This window comes from Acanthochromis polyacanthus, chromosome 2, assembly GCF_021347895.1.
Source record: "Acanthochromis polyacanthus isolate Apoly-LR-REF ecotype Palm Island chromosome 2, KAUST_Apoly_ChrSc, whole genome shotgun sequence".
NCBI lineage: Eukaryota > Metazoa > Chordata > Actinopteri > Pomacentridae > Acanthochromis > Acanthochromis polyacanthus.
The window spans coordinates 18468388-18486115 of NC_067114.1; the positions used below are offsets into that span (position 1 = coordinate 18468388).

Here is a 17728-nt window from a genome sequence, read left to right on the forward strand (position 1 = left end):
ACGTTTATCCTGCGATGAAACATTTCGATTCTGAAGGGAGTGGTCTGTTCCAGGATGAAAATACCCCAACCAGTGAGCATGAGATGAAATAATATGAATCATATACAAAAGCCTTTGCTGTCACTAACCAACTGAACACCTATAGGAGATCTTGGACTTACATTTTCTACAGAAATCTCCACCACCACCATCAAAGCATTAAATGAGAGAATATCTATTTGAATAATTGTGTTGATCCCCTAAGTAGAGTTCCAGAGATTTTGAAAATCAATGTCAAGCTTAGCTGTGGCTGTTATCATGGTATATGATGACCCAACACTTCACTAAAGCACTTCATTTTGGTGTTTCTTTTAATTCACCACCACAAATATTATTTTAATAATGGAGAAACAGAAGCTATACACGATTATTAAAGAGTTCATTCTATTTTTTCTGTAAAAAAAAAATAAACAAAAAAAAATATTGGATTTGATATATTCCAAGAAGAATATTTTTTATATGCCCTGAACATGTCCAGAGGAAGATATCCGTCTGTTTTTTTTTCAAGTCTGATACCACTCTGGTAGTGCTGGAGAACACAATATGCTCCTGTGACATGTGGTTTAGAGTTTGTTGGGCATAAAGATGGCAGGTCTGAGTCTCTTTATCACTCAGGCTGCAGTTCAACAAACAAATTGAGCTTTTTTTGGATTTATTCTCAAATATTTGAGCAGGTGAAGATGTTTGGATGCATTTTCTTCTTTCTTTTTTAAATTAACATGCTTGTACACTACTGGTGCCTGCTAGTAAGAAAATCCCACATTAAAAAACAACAACTCCCTCTATTTGTGAATAAATATCAGTTAACCCTAGCTGATTTGTAGTCCCGTGGGATGTATCGGTGCGCGCATGGACTACAAAACGTTCGGGCCATTAATAATGACGCATTTCCTCTTTGCCCCATCGTAGGATTATCTCCCCCTCCCCATTTACACACACCACACACGCACAAACACACACACATAGTGCCGCCGCCGCTGCTGCTGCTGCTGCTGCTCACACGCTGTCCGGCCACTTGGAAATTTCCCTGAACGCGCAGGATATTTGCGAGCCGAGGAGCGGGACTGTCGGCTAATGTGCATCTTCTCGGGGCTGCCTCGCTTTGAAATGCCCCAGTAGAGGACCTGAAGGTAGGTTTTACAACCCGCTAATCGGCTTAATATGGTGCCCATCTATCTCCCCCGCAGCAGATCTGTCTGACCTTCTCCCCGACCAGGCTTTCTAATCAAACTGTGTGCGTACGAGCGCAGCATGAGTCCCAGCCTGCCTCCGGATGGGTAGCCTCTCTCTCACTGCGTTTCTGGAGCTTTTCTCTTTTGAATGGATGTGCGTTAAGTTTGCCGTGATGCTTATTCGAATCAACTTGTGGAGTGGTTAATTGTCTCCGCTTGCATCGTTTTTTTTTTGTTTTTTTTTGAGGGGGCGACTTTACACGCCGCGGTTGCTGCTGCTGCTGCAGGGGGTCGCCTGGTGAGTTTTTACCCCCCTTTATTTTACGCAAAGCTCGTTGCGCAGGATTCGGCATGTGGAGGCTGTAGCTTTTGTGGTAGGTGTGTGCAGAGTCAAAGGAGGCATGCAGAGTTCACGGAGGGGGCTGCTAAGTTACATTCGCACTGGCCAGAGACAGACAGCCTCCGCCATGTTTTCATGTCAGTCAAGCTGCCACTAAATGCCACAGGCGATTGTTTCCAACTTTTTTTTTTCCTCTTCTCCCTCTGATCTTTCTTTACCTGCTGCCAGGAAACATTAAAGGCGTCTCTTGAAAGCCTCGCAAACGATTACTGATCATCATATAGCTCTCCTTGCAGCAGCAGGAGGAGGATGATAGGGAATAGGGATGTATGTTTTTAACCGTGGGCGTTATTTCCACCTTTTTTATCCAACGTGTTTCCCACGCCTATGCGCATGTGGTTGCCATTCTCCGGCATGCTTATCACGGTCAAGGTGATAATGGGAGCAGCGTGGAGGAGAGAGGGAAGGAGGAGGGGGGTGGGGGTTAGAAAATGTAAAGTGTGGAGTTAATGCATAGCTCCACTGCAGCAGGTTATGTAGAATAAAACAGTGAGGATGGCTGGCTGCATATCGCCTCCGCTGCCACACCCCTTCATAGAAAGACGAGGCTCCCGATATTCTGCCTCTCATATATACCCACACCGATCACGTTATTATTACTGCAGGAAATCTCGTGATATCTTCAAGTGTGTGCCTCCTATTTGGGACCGAGCTGGACGATCACCTCTATGTGTGTGTGTGCCAAGTTTGTGCGCAAAGGATCAATATAGCTGCTAGTATTGCACTGAGTGGATCTATCAGCAGCCAATGAATTTTTTGTGTGTGTGTGTGTGTGTGTGTGTGTGTGTGTGTGTGTGTGTGTGTGTGTGTGTGTGTAGACGTGACAGGCCATATGAGATGATAGGGTGAGGGTGGGTGAGCTCGGGGGGGCAGCAGTGGAGCAAGAGATGCTTGCAATGTTTGATGTGCAAGTGAGTTTCTCTGGCAGTTTAATGGGCAAAAGTAAATCCTCTCCTGAAGCCAGCCGCCCTCCCCTCACCTCACCCCTTTTACACACCCACTCCCACTCCCTCCCCCCTCCTCTGGCTTCCTAGACCTTGGCTTGTCAGAAAAAGACACATGACCTTATAGGCTGCGGGCTCCAAAGTGTGTGCAATGCTTCAGGAACGAACATTCTCCTTTTTGCTTTTTGTGTTGCTCATCCTCTATGTATCATCCGTCAAATATGACAAATATGGATCCATAGTTAATGAAGGCGCAAAGCAGCCAAGAGAATGTCATCACACCTCCTCAAGTTGCCCTGTGCTAAAATCTGTCCTTTCAAAATGGCAGCTCTTGTCTAATGAGCCAGGCCTGCGTTGCTGCTTGCTGATCGCTTATGCCTCTCTTACATCTCTGCGAAAAATGTCATTTTCCCGAGCCTCGGAGTTACTATCGGCCGGCTCTGCTTGCGTTTGCTGCTGCTTGGTATGCGTCCCTGCCAGCAGCCACGGCCACCGATCATTTATTAAACTGACCAAAACTCTGTCTGGCTTCCCTGACATAAAAGCAGCAATCAACAGTGCTTTCATTACCTTAGCAACTGCGCTGCCCTTTTTGGAGAGTGTGTTTATGAATCCATTATGCTATTAGAAGCTCTCAAAGCGGAGCCATCAACAAATTCATACAACTCTTTACAGGGCAGCTGCTCAGTTATTTGGTGCTGAAATCAGGGGAGTTGAAGGAGAAGCAGTGTGAGTCACAGAGGAGCTGTTGAGGAAATGATGTGCACATACTGCCGGTAAACTGAAAGCGCAGGAGAAACTATAGCTAGTCTTAAATTTATAGATTTACCAGAAGCTATGGTGTATTGCTCTCTTGGTGTATAATACAGGAAACAATTGACTGATTGAGATTTGGCATACCTACACCCACGAGGGAATAACTTTCGATGGCCACGTGCTCTTGGCTGGACCTTCAAGGCCGGTCTCATCGGGGGTTACTCATCAGCTGCACATGGCTAATTTATTGATCCATCTCTTTGTTCTGCATGAAAACAGGCCTCTGCTGTCACCAATGACTACAGAGAGGAAGTAATGAGCAACCTATAATGACACTTTAATCATGGCGGTAATGCGGTGGATCACAGGAAGGGAGCAAGCAGTTTGTGGTTCAGCCAGGTAGCTCTGCTAGGAAAAAGGAACATCCAGGAACCGTCGTCATGATCTTGGCCAATCGGTGTTATGGGGGTTTAGTTAGAAAGTCCTATTCGGGTTATTAGCATTTCCTCAGAGAGACTGTGAGAGCTGTTCTAGAGGAAAGGAAACGCCGAGCTCGTGATCTGTGTGCCCTTTTTATGCAAAAAGCTGCATGATGAAGAGGCTTTTTAATGCAGGCAGAGGGAATACAGTGAAAGCTTTTACAAAGAAAGCGTGGTTAAATTACATTTGTCAAACCTGCTATATCTTATTTGCAACATTTCTGACTAGCAGCATCCCTCGGTGCTTGTTCCACAGTTGTTCTCAAGTAAACCTAATCTGTCTGCTCTGAATGCTGCCATCACCCAGTGAAGAGTCCCTGCCTGCTCTGCTTGTTTCCCAGAGCAGCTCCCAGCTGGTCACCTGGAATTAATTCTCTGTTTTTATGGATCTTAGAACTTGAAACAAATGTTTGGAAGCGGTTGCCAGATTGGTAACTAGGGATCTGTGGATGGCTGCCAAAATTGGCAAAAAATTATTGGTGTAGTTATGTTGATTTGAGCGATAATGATCCTCCATGAGTACGCAATTATAAATGATTATTGTATTGTGCCTTTATTGGCAGGGTGTCAAAAGGCGGAGTGATGACCTCATGCAAGCATGATCACTTTTAAAGTTTGATCAGTCGTGTCACATTGCTACTCTTCATGTGGTGATCATGACATTTTTTAACCTGAGAATGTAGCAAACACATCTAACCAGGATAGTCTGATTTGCAGCAGTCTTGTTTGGAAGTGTGGGACTTGTTTACCTGTCCTTTTTTGTCCCTCCAATTTCGTGTATCTACGGTTTTCTGCCTTCAATCTGCAAACTTGTTTTCTCAGTGATAGAACATATGTTGATGTGCAGGGCTGATGGTATAATTCTGTATAATTTTAATGAAATGCTCCCCAGAAGTGCTGGAATTTCTCCTTGTTTTGTTTGACTTCAGTGACCCCAGTGTGGGATGTGTTCTTTATGATACTGATATGTTGCCATTGCACATTAAATACAAACATTCCTAACTTATAGTGCTAGAACAAGGGGAAAGATTACTGTCATTGTGGGTTCAGCTTTCTGCAACATTCATTTAATGTATCAATATTCTGTAAATAATATTATATAAAGGAGTTTGGATCATTATTAGCTGAACCTGATTTTCAATCAGCTTTGTAAATATTATTACAGTGTGAGTTTGTTTGGCTGCAATGCAAACTGATACACCAGTTGGTCTTGTTGTATTGCTGACAAAGTAGATACTGGGAGTGTTTACTGTGGTACTAAACCCCACCTGCTGTAGCTACTTTAGCCACAGGTGTCGTCAAAATCAACTAGGACTTAACAGGGAAACAAGATTTACAGCATTAAAGTTTCATACCAGCTTCGTATTTAGATCTAACTGCAATTTATGTAGTTAAATGCCTTACAAGCTGCAGCCCACTCACATTTTGGGAATGGTGAGTTGGTGTGATGGTGAGATTAATGCCAGGGTCTGAGTGGAGGCGGAGGAATGTCTGGCCTAGTTCAAGTTAACAATATCACAAAATTTCACACTTCATTGTGACCAACCAAGGCATGCGTAACCTTAAACACAAGAGTCAAATCACAAGATTCCAGGCAGGACTTCCTGTGAGAAAGAGGGCCCCGTTGTACCTGCCCCTTTAGTGCTGGGACAGGATCAGAGAAAACACTGAACTGCTTTTCATGATCCTTCATATTGAAGTGGAAGCAAGGGATCGGCCCATAAAACATTTTTAGGTAAACTTCAGTTTTAGAAATGTCAATCCTGTGCATCAAATACAGTCGCGATATCCAAAATGAAGCGATGGCAGCTGAGCCATCTAGCAAAGTTTAACCGGTACCTTTGTGATGTGTCAGTTTTGGATGCTGGTTGCAGTTGGATGGATGCGGCAGAGGCTGTCTTCTTCTTGGCACATCCCATCTACTTTCTGTTTTTCTCCCACCTCCCACTGAGTTCTCGTTTGCTTGCCTCCCACTCAGTCCACCATCCCATGTACACTGCATCACAAATAGAAGCCAGTGCAGTGGCTGCCTTCTGGTAGTATGAAGAACTATTTCTGCACAAGCGGCCTTTGCTAATTGATTGGTTTTAAATACTCGGCGTGATGCAAAGACAGGTCGTGTTCAGTGTGTGTGTATTTTTCACCTTCTTTTTTTTTAGTCGGTAATTAAACGTGAAGTATGTTTTCGGGATGAGCAGTCTGTCTGAGCAAATAGGGCCCTGCAGCAGCATCCATATGTGGTCGTGTGTGGTGCTGTAAGTCAGAGGACCCCCAGTCTGGTTTAGAAATACTACATTTTGGTCATGCTGAGCAGTTTGGAGCAGCAGTAGCCAGTATGGTTGTCATAGAGACGGGAGATGGAAACTCATGCTGCTTACTCCTTAAATAGGGATTTGAATAGGGTTGTTCATTTGAACGGATGTGATTGCAAATGCAACAAAATTGTAGCAACGTTCATATCCACAGATGCAAAATGAGTGCCACTGTGTGCTGAGACACATGCATGTTCTTTGCATATTCATGTTTCCAAGTGTTGCGTAGTTTCTCTGAGGTTGTCAAGCAAAAAAAAAAGCTGTAATTTGGTGACACAGGAGCTGAGAATTTACTGCCCTGTCAAACGGAGCTGTCTGCATTTCCACACCTGAAGGAGCAGAAGTTCCATCGTCAGTGCAGCCGTTATCCGTCTGTGTCAAAATGTCTCTGAACACAGACGTGCTCATACTGTTCGTTTTGAACATCGTGTCCTCAACAAAAACTGTTACCAGGTTGAATATGACATGAAGCTTGAAAGAGCCCTCTGGTGAAATGAGGTGATGTCCTCCTGTTTCAGTTCAGCACTTGGAAATGAGCACCAGCTATTTCTGAATTGTTCTTTATTAGCTTCCCGCAAATGCTCGTCATGGGATCTGTTACAGCTTTTTGGCTATAAATGTGTAAACACTTGCTAAAATTAAACTTAATACATGGTTATGATTTTAAAACTGCCCTTATATTTTACTTTGCTTCCCTGCTATTGTGCCAGTTTTTCACTAGTCATAATAATCCCCTGTCTGGCGTGGACACTGTTGACCTTTGAAAAAAATTTGTAAATGATGAAACTATTTTGGATGTGGAACCACTGTAAAATGTAGCTTGCTTAGTTGTAATCTGATTTCATTATTAACATGAATAAATGCCAAAATCAGGCAGGAAGTGGATGTCCTTTTAAGCTACACAAACATCTGTAAGACCGATCGCTAGTTGTTGGGCCAAATCCAGGTTTACTTTAAAACCCCAGCTTGTAATTTCAGGGGTTTTGGCCAAAGCGAAGCGTCATCTCAACCCTTAGCTGAAAGAGTATCTGCTCTGAAATGTGTTTCAGGTTGCAACTGAGCTCTTCAGCTATTACAGGACTGCATCTCTGGCAGAAATCCCCGCTGCCATGGTTGCCACCTCGAGGCTCATGCCTCTTAGTCACCAGGGCAGAAATGTAACCTAATCAGGTGTCTGCTGCTCCCAGTACATAAGCACACAGCACTGCAAACACAGCAGAGATGGGCTGTTCTGTAGGAAACCATGTGTGACCAGGCGTCTTTGTGAATCATGTTTCTATGCAGTGTTCACTTTTCTCTTAGGTCCCTCTCTTATTAGATCCTGCTTTGCTCTGGGCACTAAAATTAATTCTCCATTTAGGCAATTGGCCAGATTAACCACAAATTGCCGAAAGATTACAGGAGCACGCCTGTTCAATACAGATTGTTGGTTTGAACCTACAGACTGAGTAAGAGACTGTGCAGCTTTGACGTGAACTATGCCGCTATCGCTCTGCTACAGCAAATCTTTAACTTCACTCAGTGGACTACTCGGTGCCAAATGCTGCTTGTTGTGTGGACTATGCTTGCATCCAGATAAAGGTTGGAGTGCTACCAGTGGGATTTTTTTATCTTTACCTTATCTTTATCTTGTTATCAATGTGAGAGAAATCAATACAAGAGGGGTAGAACTTGCAAGCAAAAATGAAAATGTGAAGTAAGTGCATTCAGATTTGGCGTTTCTGCCAACCTTAGGCCCGCCCTTCTATTTTAAAGATGAGGACATCTAAGTTTCCTCTGCTGCTTTGAAGGCCCTTCAGCAGTTGGTTTTAATTGTATCTATTCCCCAAGTCATGAACAAATGGCGTTCCCATTACTCAACATGTTTGTTGTTTGTTGACAAATTTCAACATTTGTATCACTCATCAAATTATTTCTGTCCCTGTGACGTTGTGGTTTGTGAAAATAATCCTGTGCTGGAATTCCCCAGGAAGTGAATGTGGAGCAGCTTTGTTGAACATTCTGGGTGCGCTGGAAATGTGTCCCCACCCCTCTGCTCCTCCTCGGCCCTCCTGCGGCCCGGGGCAGCTATTCTTGGTTTTCCCATTAGGATAAATTCTTGCTGCAAATGTTTTGCACCTAACTTGCATGGGGAGTCACCCCTCTGTATAAGGCCACCATGCTGGCAGAGGGGCTGAAATGGCCTCAGTGTCGCAGAATAGAAAAGACGAAATGTTCTGGAAATGTGAGTGCGGTGACCCTCAGGGTGGCATGTATGTCCTTTAGAATTCAGTTTTGGCCTTTTTCCCACGTTTGTCGTTAAGAAATGTGCATCTGTGCTGGCATCAATTCTCAATTAATGGATTTGTATGTAACATGAAGTCTAAATGACAAATGAAAACGTTACAAAACATTGTTGTACTGGAGTCCAAAATGGCTTAAACATTCATTCCTTTCATTGGTTTCTTCTGGCTGATATCAAGACTGAAGTTGAAGTAGCAAACTGAGTTTCTTGCCTGCTAAACACCACACACCAAGCTATTGTTGTGTTAAACAACTTTCCAATAAAATACCCAAGCCAAGGATGAGGTAAGCCTCATGACATCAGTTGGGCTTATTTTCTTAGCCTGTGAAAAGTTTTCATCAGAGGCACAGAAGACATTGTTATATAACTGTTTTCACAGGTTGTGTAGTCTTTTTCAAGAGTAGCGAGATGATTGTTAAAATTGTCGGCACGCCTCTTTGAATTTGTATAGATGATTGTGCTGCGGATTCAGATTTTACGCACTGTGGTGAAGAAAAATGACTATCATTTTTTTCTGCTTTCTGACAAATATTTTTTACATTTTTGTTGTTTTGTTTGGAAAATGCACGTGTAAAGTGTATTATTCCCTGAGGAGACACTTGAGCTGGGTGTCTGGGTTTGTTTTAAGCCCATGCAGACCTGATGGTTCCCTTTTTTTGCATGCATTTCCATTTGTGCCTCCTGTTTTTCTTGTTGTGTTCTCAGTGATTTGTACTCGGTTCTGTCTTTTGTCATACAACGTATCACGGTGCAAAGTGCATGTTGACAAATAAGGCTCCATTACACACGGTGACATTTGACCACAAGCGGGAGAAAATGCTTTAACACACACTTTGAAATGGCAGGATGAGCCTTGTCTCGCACATCTCCTGTTTGGAAATGATAACAATTTTCTTTCTGTTTTAGTGCACGGCAAGAAAATGTGTCGAGTTCGTTTCCTCTTCATGGTGTGTGACACTTTGCTTTTCTCAGATAGTTTTGTGCTGGATGTGTCTCACTTTGCAGCCCTCTCAAACTTATCCAACCTGTCACTGCAAAATTCTACAGATGGAAGGCACCAGAAATAGCCCTTTAAGTGGCTGTTAATGTACGAGTGTTACACAATCATACTGTCAGTGCTCCTTGCCCTTGGCCGAAGCCTTTCTGTCTGGAACAGCGTTGCTTACTCTCTCCACCTCCCTGCAATCCTCTGATGTCGCTTGTGGAGGTTGTAGAGTTTAAATAGAGCTATATAAGGGAAACCATTCTTTGTTTATTAGTTATGGGAGAGTACATGGGAGTGCTGCCAGGCCTATTGCAGTAGAAAACGGGGACAGAAAGAAGAAGACGAAACACCACCACTCAAACAAAGTGGACTCTGCTATGTGGAGCTGTAAACATTGCTGTTTTTTTTAAGGTGGTGATATAATTGTGGCAGCTGGATTACATTACATGTGGAGAGCTCAGTGTTAATCAAGTGGCTGAAAATAGGCTTTTATTTGTGCACTAGGCTATGGGCAGTGCGCACTAATGCAGTCAGCTGCAAGAATATAGAGGGTTACATTAGCCGCCTACCAGTGTCTTCTTAAGCCTGATTTATGCTCTTTATGCGGTAAATCTACATGGAGCCGACACAAGTGGCATATGCCGTTGTGAGCTTTTATAATTGAGCGCTGGTACATTTGCAGTTAGCAAGTGGGTTCCTGTTCCACTAAGTTTCTTTGTGTACTTGCAACAATGGCATCTGAAGTGGAGTAAATAATGTTGTAGTTGGAGCTAATAAAGGCTGGACAACAACAGTCGCTTTTGCTGAAATTATTGCAGAGCAGCAAAGAGAGAAGACATCAGAAACAACTCAGAATACAGGCTCTTGCTTTTACATTATAAGCAAACCAGATACAATTACAGCCTATTATGTCTGTCTCTAGTCATGCAATTGCCTCCTAAAAACGTATATTTTTGAATTAATTTTTTTTCCCATTAATATAATCCAATACTGCCTTAAGATGCTGCAGAAGTAACTGCACTGTTCGTTCCTCTGAAATGCACAGATCTGCATAGTCCCTGTTTCTCTCTCAACTCAAAGCAGCTCTAGCACACCAGCTCACCTACCACCTAGTAAAACTATTGTGTAGTACATAGTGGTATATATTTCACTTATTCAGCCGTACATGTTTGAACTGGAAACTGATTCTGAAAAAAAAAAGATGATTTCGATTGCCTCAGTTTGCGAGTTTACAGGATTGGTTTCTTAAGTTTATCAGAGCGCTGATAGTCCCGTTGAATCCCCGTTTCTTAGATACATTATCACTATTAAGCGGACCAACTGCAGTTGTTGCAGTCTACATTGCAGCAATGTGCAGTTATATTTCTAGGGAAGTGCATGTCAGGATAGAATAAAGCCTACAGAAGGATTTATGGTTCTGTGTTGGAGGTTGGTGGTTTGCGAAGATCGCTGGCTATGCAGAGTGAAGCATTATAACAATTCACCCCACAACAAAGAAATGTTGTTTGTTCCCTATGACTTGTGTCTTTTTTGCACCGGGAGCAAAACAGAAGGACCAAAAGTAGTCTACATGTGTGGTTGTTTCAAATATTTTTAAGCTACAGTAAGTAGATCTGCATCTGCAAACCTCTGCGCATCAGCACTACGATACAGATACTGCTTTATAGATTGCGCAGAAGTGTAAATCAGACTTTAGTCTGGTGATTGCTGTCAGTAGAGTTTGAGAAATGAGGAGATCTTCTACCTTCATATGACTGCTCTTCTGCTGCCTTAACTCGCAGGTTAAGGCCCTCCAAAAATGGATTTTATGATTAGATTTTTACACATGCCTCGATACTTAACATGGATAAGAAATTGAGGTAATTGGACGTTAGAGCCACTCCGTTCAGTTAGAAAAGTTGCTGGCATGTGCTGCTTAGGGTTGGTTGTTGCTGGGTCTTGCTGTCTGCAAGTAATGAAGAAGTCTTACTGTTTATAAACTGCTCTTTTAACATGTGGCTAAATCTCTCTGAGGTCTCCACTTTGGAAAATACATTATATTAACAAGACTTAAGTGAACAGTTGTGGGGGTGGTAATAAGTCGCAATGCTCAGATTTGGTTGTCAGCTCAGTGTAATCATTGCTGCACACTTTTCCTCTGAATTAAACTTTTCAATGAATGCACTCTGCATGAACTGCATGCAGTTTCACGAGGCCTTACCTTCAACTTGTTGTTGCTTTTCTTTCCGTAGGATTAATGAAAAGCACGGGATTTGATGCTTCATAAGCACCATATGCTTATTTTCCGAGGCCAGTGTTTGCAAACGGCAGCATAATCACTTCTACTCCTACTTTGAATTTAATGGAGATAATCCATTGTCAGTACTTTCTGCTTTGCCAATTTAAAATAAGATTGTTTATAGTAATCTTCTGAGCTTAAAGTTGGTCAGCACAGTGTTTCATATTGACGTGTCTGTGGGGAGCTTGTTCTCCAGCTGGCAAAGAGACAAATGCTGCATTGTCAGATTCCTCTTTTTAGATGGACTCAGGCATTTTGTCTTTTGGACTCGGGGTAGAATGCCAGCCTTGTCCTCAGCTGGGTTACTTATCTCCCCAGTGCAGAGCACACCCCCGGGGAAATTACCCACCCACCTCTTCATCTCTTTGACAACATGATTGAGTGATGTCTCCACATTTAAGATTGACTTCCCTCTTTGTCACTAGTGCTAAAGTTGGGCATCTTCCCAATTAGCTACAAGATTATCTGTGTTTTTGAGGCTGGTAGGCAAACACCAGGTGGGGAATTTGTTGCTGGCTGTTCTTAAGGGAGTGTTCATGCAGACACGCAGTTTAGAGTTTGAATTGGCAACAGGCACTGAAAGGATGGTGGATTTAAGTGCCAGTTACAAGTGGCAGATGGGAAATGCATTTTTTTTGTTTTTGATCTGTTTTCCCTGATATCAAGTGCAGCTTGTTGCCTGATTGAAGTTTTGTTAACTGTGCTGCCAAGCATTTCCATGCAGCTGTGGAAGCAGGTAAACACTCCCGAGCAACCTGGCATCCCTGTGTGCTCCGGACTGCCATGCATTCCACAGCTTTATCTTCACCCTGCAGGGCTTTAATAAGGCAGGCTCTGTTTACCTGAAGCAGACGCACACTCATTTTTCTGTTTTTCAGGAAAGGGGATGGACATGCAGTGATTGTGGTGCAGTATTAAAACACAGTTGGACGTGGAGATATTAAAGGTATATATTTTTAGACAAAATGCTTTCCTGCTTAGAGTTAGATAAGAAGATTAATATTCTCATATCGGTCCATTAAAAGCATCACTACTTGTGATGTAAAAGAGATTGCTGATGGTGATTGCTGCACAGAGAATTATTACCTAACCCTCAACCTTGTAGAGATATATATCAAGTTTTAGCACACTGTTATGTTTTTCCAGCCTGTAACTGTAATATTTTTGGATGATTTGCAGCTGACAGGTATAAAAGTTGCCTAAAACCCACCATGTTCTCTCTCTCCAGCAGCAAACAGCAAAAGGACAAAGTTAGCAGCTACTTGATGAACACCGTGAAGCATTTTGCAGCTTGAATGCTAATGTTGCTAAAGAGTTGGATTCGTAAAGAGGCAAACTGATGCCAAAATAAGGAAGCACACTTGAGACTTGCTAATGCAACACTTTCCACTCTGTGCCTTCATGACAGTTTGCATTTTCATGTAATTTTTAATAAAATGTCTTTTGTCAATTCATATTGTTTTATTAACTAGGCCTGTATGAAGCCATTAGCTATAGCAGGTAATTACCTTAATGTAAAGACTGGAAACAAGGGATTAGGTTGTTAGGTTGTTTGGCTCGATCTAGAGGTAAAAAATTAACTCACTAGAACCTCTACATTTTGCTAAATAACATTCTCTGTAAGTATGATTAATTTAAACACAAACAGAAACAACTACAGCGGGTAATTAGCGTAGCATAAAGATTGAAAACAGAGATTAACGGGTACAGTAGCATGTCCAACTCTTTCCAGAGACAAAAATGAACTTACTTTGAATTTTAAATTTTGCTAAATGACATATTGTATGTGTTTGCTTAATTTGAACCGAAACAGCTATAGCAGGTAATTAGCTTAGCCTAAAGACAGGAAACACAGAATTACAGCTATAGTAGCTTGTCAAGTTCTTTCCAGAGGTCAAAAATATCTTCTAAAACCTTAACATGTTACTAAATGACCTATTGTATATGTTTGTTTTATTTACACACAAACCGAAACAACAAGTTGGAGACAAGTGAGTTCAGTGCTGGCGGTATACTAAGTTAAGCTAGTTTCTTGCTAGCTCTAGCTTAAATGGTCTGGATATTCTAATCTAAAATCTGAAGAGAAAGTGTAAAATTCAAACATGTCAAGGTATTTTTATATAAGCATAATGGTTGGAAAATGGAAGTTGTGTAAACACAGTGCAGCACTGTAAAATACTGTTTACTCTCACATTTAGCATTTATTAGTGCCAAAGTCCTGCTTTTAAAACATTTTTCTTTGTGATTGATGTTATCAGCTTACCTGTAGTAATCCTGGCATGCAGTATGCATTGCATTCATAGTGCTGGTCCCCTCCTTTCCTCCTGTCTCTGCCTTCGTTTCGGTCGTGGTATTCCTGCTGAAAGATAAGCCGTCCTGGAATCGACCCCAGTCTGCTGACCATGCAGGAAACAGTAGCAGCCCACCTCCCCTCGTCCATGCCACTACCTCCCCCGACCCTCGGCTCAACCGCTTTCATTCTTTATCTAACCTTTTCTTTATTTTTCTACCACCTGAATCTACCCTTCTCTTAATTCCTCTCACCCCTATCTCTGTTCCACCACCCCACCCCGTTCCCTCCTCAACCTCGCGGCTAGCAAGCATGTCAACACCTCGACTGCAACCCACTCACAGGGATGAAATGACACAGGTTGGGCTTTCTAGGCCATAAATCAGCGCAAACATCTGGTGAATGGATGAAGTGTGGTGTATAGATGGACGGGATATTCACACTGCTTGCGTGACATTTTGAATTTTTCTCATCGCATTTGTCTGGGTACCTTAAAGATATACTCCTCATGATTTGTGATGACTGGAAATGGGTCACCGGACCTTTATTTAGCTGCAGTTTGATGTTACTGTCAGTCACATAGAAGATTATGTCAAATAACCGGTCTGAGATGGTTCATATGCCATCAGAATTATAGGTTTACTATAATGCTAAATGGACTTAAAGAGGATTTTCACTTAATACACATGCGCATGCTTTCATACTGCAAATGCTGTAAGCAGTGTTTTGCGCCATCTGTTTTTTTTCACCAACTGCGCTTAAGTACATTAGACTATTAGAGTAATCAGATCATGGCTGGGCATTTTTGTTTGGATAGTGATTGTGTCATGACGTGAAGTTTAGCCTACAAACCTGTTTTTAAGATATTAAAATGGCTGACTGAGACCTGATTTCAGGAAGGATATTCCACAAATGGAAAGTATGTTAGGTTACATGATGCAAAGATAAAATCTTTGAGCCAGGATGACTGCTTTCATGTTTCTTGCTATAAGCTGAAGAAGATGTAAATTTAAAGGAATGTAACGGTTTGAGGCTGATATACAGGTATTTGTTGAACATGAATGAATGACAGAATTGAAAACATGCATTACAGCAGCAGAAGTTTGGCTCTTTGATTGGAACAACATCAAAGATCACCTTATTGGCTGTGGAAATTCGCTGCAACACCGGTTCATTCTCCGTCTTCATAGGATGACCTCTTAAAAGTGTGTGTGTGCACACTCGCTATCTAGTGTGCCTCCTTTTGCCATCTGACTCCCCAAACAATGCCGAGTATTTAATGTGTATGAGGTGAATTGGGAGCGGCTCCTGCCTGCTCCTAACAATAGAACTGACAAGCGAGGGGACAGGCTTTCACTTTACAGACAGCATGGAAAAACTGCGCTTGGAGTCGCTGGATTGTTCAGCCACAATAGAGAGTCTCTGTGCTGCAAGGCAGTTTGCCTCCCATGTCATGTTTTCCTTCTCCTTTAGTGCCCCTGAGCCTCTGAACAGCCACCAGCCTGTTTTTTAATTGGTTTTCCTGCCTGTTTGTCCAGGCTTACCTGCCTGGAATTGTTATCACATCAGCTTGCCCTGAAATTGCAGTGTTTTTTTTTTTTTTTTTCTCAAAGGGGCTTCAGGAAAGTGTCACACCCAGAAAAGCACTCATCCATTTAGAAAACTTGACTGCAAAAGAAACTAATGGAAAAGATAAGGGCTGGCAGAGCAGCGCTTATACTAATTAGAATGTATGCCAGTTCATATAGCTTTTTGGCTGTTTTGGGCTTCGAGGGCCAAAGCGGTCGGAGCTACAGTAGCAGACCGTTAAATGTCTGATGCAGCTGTCCACCCAATGAGCGGATTAGAGGACTCCCATATCTGTACAGCTGAGATGCAAAAGAAGATTAGGTCGGCAGCTCATGAGGAGGGTTGGTCCATCCTAATCTGCAGGGCAGCCACACTGAGACATGGCTTTTTAAACTGGGCTTTGATGATTTATTGTATCTTGTAAATTATGGACTCACTTCTTTTTTTTTCTTAGGGTAATTTTAAGAGCGAGCACTCTGGCTTCTCATGTACCAACCAGCAGAAGAGGCAGCTCATTATGAAGTACAATGTGGCAAAAAAGTTTCCTCTAATGAAAGCAGTTACTGATTGTATTCTCAAAAGAAACTAATGCAGCATTCTCACTAGTTGCGATGCCAGGTTTGTTCAAGCGACACTATTCTTTTATTGTTACTGGACCTTTGTCAGCAATACCAGTGCATTAAGAGCTTAGTAGCTCATCTGTGTTCCACTGCAGCAAACATTATTACGACAAACTGACCCAATTAGCAATGTATAGTACCTTTAAATTACCCCGACAGTGACTTAAGTCATTCCTCTCCCATTATTCACATGCTGTATGTGATGCCAGCTGCAGTATTGAAGCCAGCTACTACTTCCAGTATGGTTTGAATTCTAATCCACATGGAGATCTCAGCTCCAGGTGTTCATGCAAAGTGACCAGAAGGTGTAACCAGAGCACAGTATCTATCATACGCTGGATGGAGTGCAAAAGTGGGATTCAATTCAAGCCGCTCTGCTATGCCACGACTGCTTGGCAGCTGGTGTCTCCACGACCAGCACAACCCGCTCGAAACACTGGACCAGGGCCCAAACTTTAAGCTTTGAAAATCAGTGAGCTTCTCCAGAAACTTTATTTCTAGAGGGCAAGCAGGGCAGTCAGTGAAATGATATTTAATACTTTGATGTGGCATCACTTTCTAAATATATCTCTATATATTAGCCTGTTTGACATCAATGAGTGTGCTCAGTATGGTGTGAAGCGTTCCTGTGTAAGGGATGCTCCTTTCGGTTCTTATTATGCTGAGAGAAGAAGGATGTTGCTGTTGTGACCTGCCTTTCTAGGTCAAACATTTTAAGGGACTTCACCATGGCTGCGAAATTTCCAGAGACAGACGGTGGTTAATGAGTAACAGGAATCGACAGGCTGATAATTGACAATAAATGAAAGATTTACGTTGAAAAATGCTGGTCGTAATGACTAGAGGAATTGTCAAGTGCCTCATATTGATGTTATTGTTTCCTGAAGATGTGCTTCACAGCATTATAAACACCTTCAACAGCTAATGCATTGTTTTTATGATCAGTAGTATCAGTTCTGCCTATAATTCTACTGTTTCATGCAGTCTTTTTGTCAGGGTTTAATTGTCAGAAAAGGGTATATCTTTGTCATTGTAGCTTTTATTGCTACCTCAGATGGTGAGAAACATGTCAGACTTCCCATCAGGGACATCAGAAAGAAACACTGTAAGTGCATTTTTTTTCTTGGGCTGTTTTGTAGAATGTAGCCTTCAGAGAGCAATCACTTGAAATGGTTTGGCAGTTTATTTAAGGAGTACAAAGAACAGCCAAAGTAATCCACTGATTTCCAGTTTTCTGTTGCCCATTTTACCTTTCTTCCTCCTAAATATTTGCTTTAGGTTTTAGTGCTTGTCCTTCATAAGCTTGAGATCTGAAATTAGAGTGTCAAGAATAATATCCTTCTTACTGAATGGCTGGACTGATGTTGCATTTTAATGACTGCAGACTCTGTCAGTAAACCTTAAAACATGTTTTTGTTTCTACGTGCTTGTCAGAAAGCCTCTGAAACTGTCCACTGAGCAAAAGGACACGCACATACGTCACATTCACATTCACACAGGGGCCTCTTGCAAGCTTAAAACAATCAAGCGTAAATCACAAATGTAAACACATTGTTGCTTCTCTGCTCCCACCACTCTCCACTTTGCTGGATGAGTTTGA

General features: G+C 42.3%; 1 protein-coding gene across 3 annotated transcripts in view; it reads left to right on the forward strand.

Annotated features, from left to right (window-relative positions):
* Positions 1 to 970: 970 nt before the first annotated feature.
* tln2a (talin 2a) overlaps positions 971 to 17728 on the forward strand; it is a 103988-nt gene continuing 87230 nt past the window's right edge. For 2 of the 3 annotated variants that reach the window (XM_022208967.2, XM_051939573.1), the window contains exon 1: positions 972 to 1169. The gene's annotated coding sequence lies outside the window, so the exon portion shown is untranslated. Of the gene's footprint in view, positions 1170 to 17728 lie in introns of all 3 variants that reach the window. The other variant, XM_051939576.1, reaches the window with a different exon arrangement.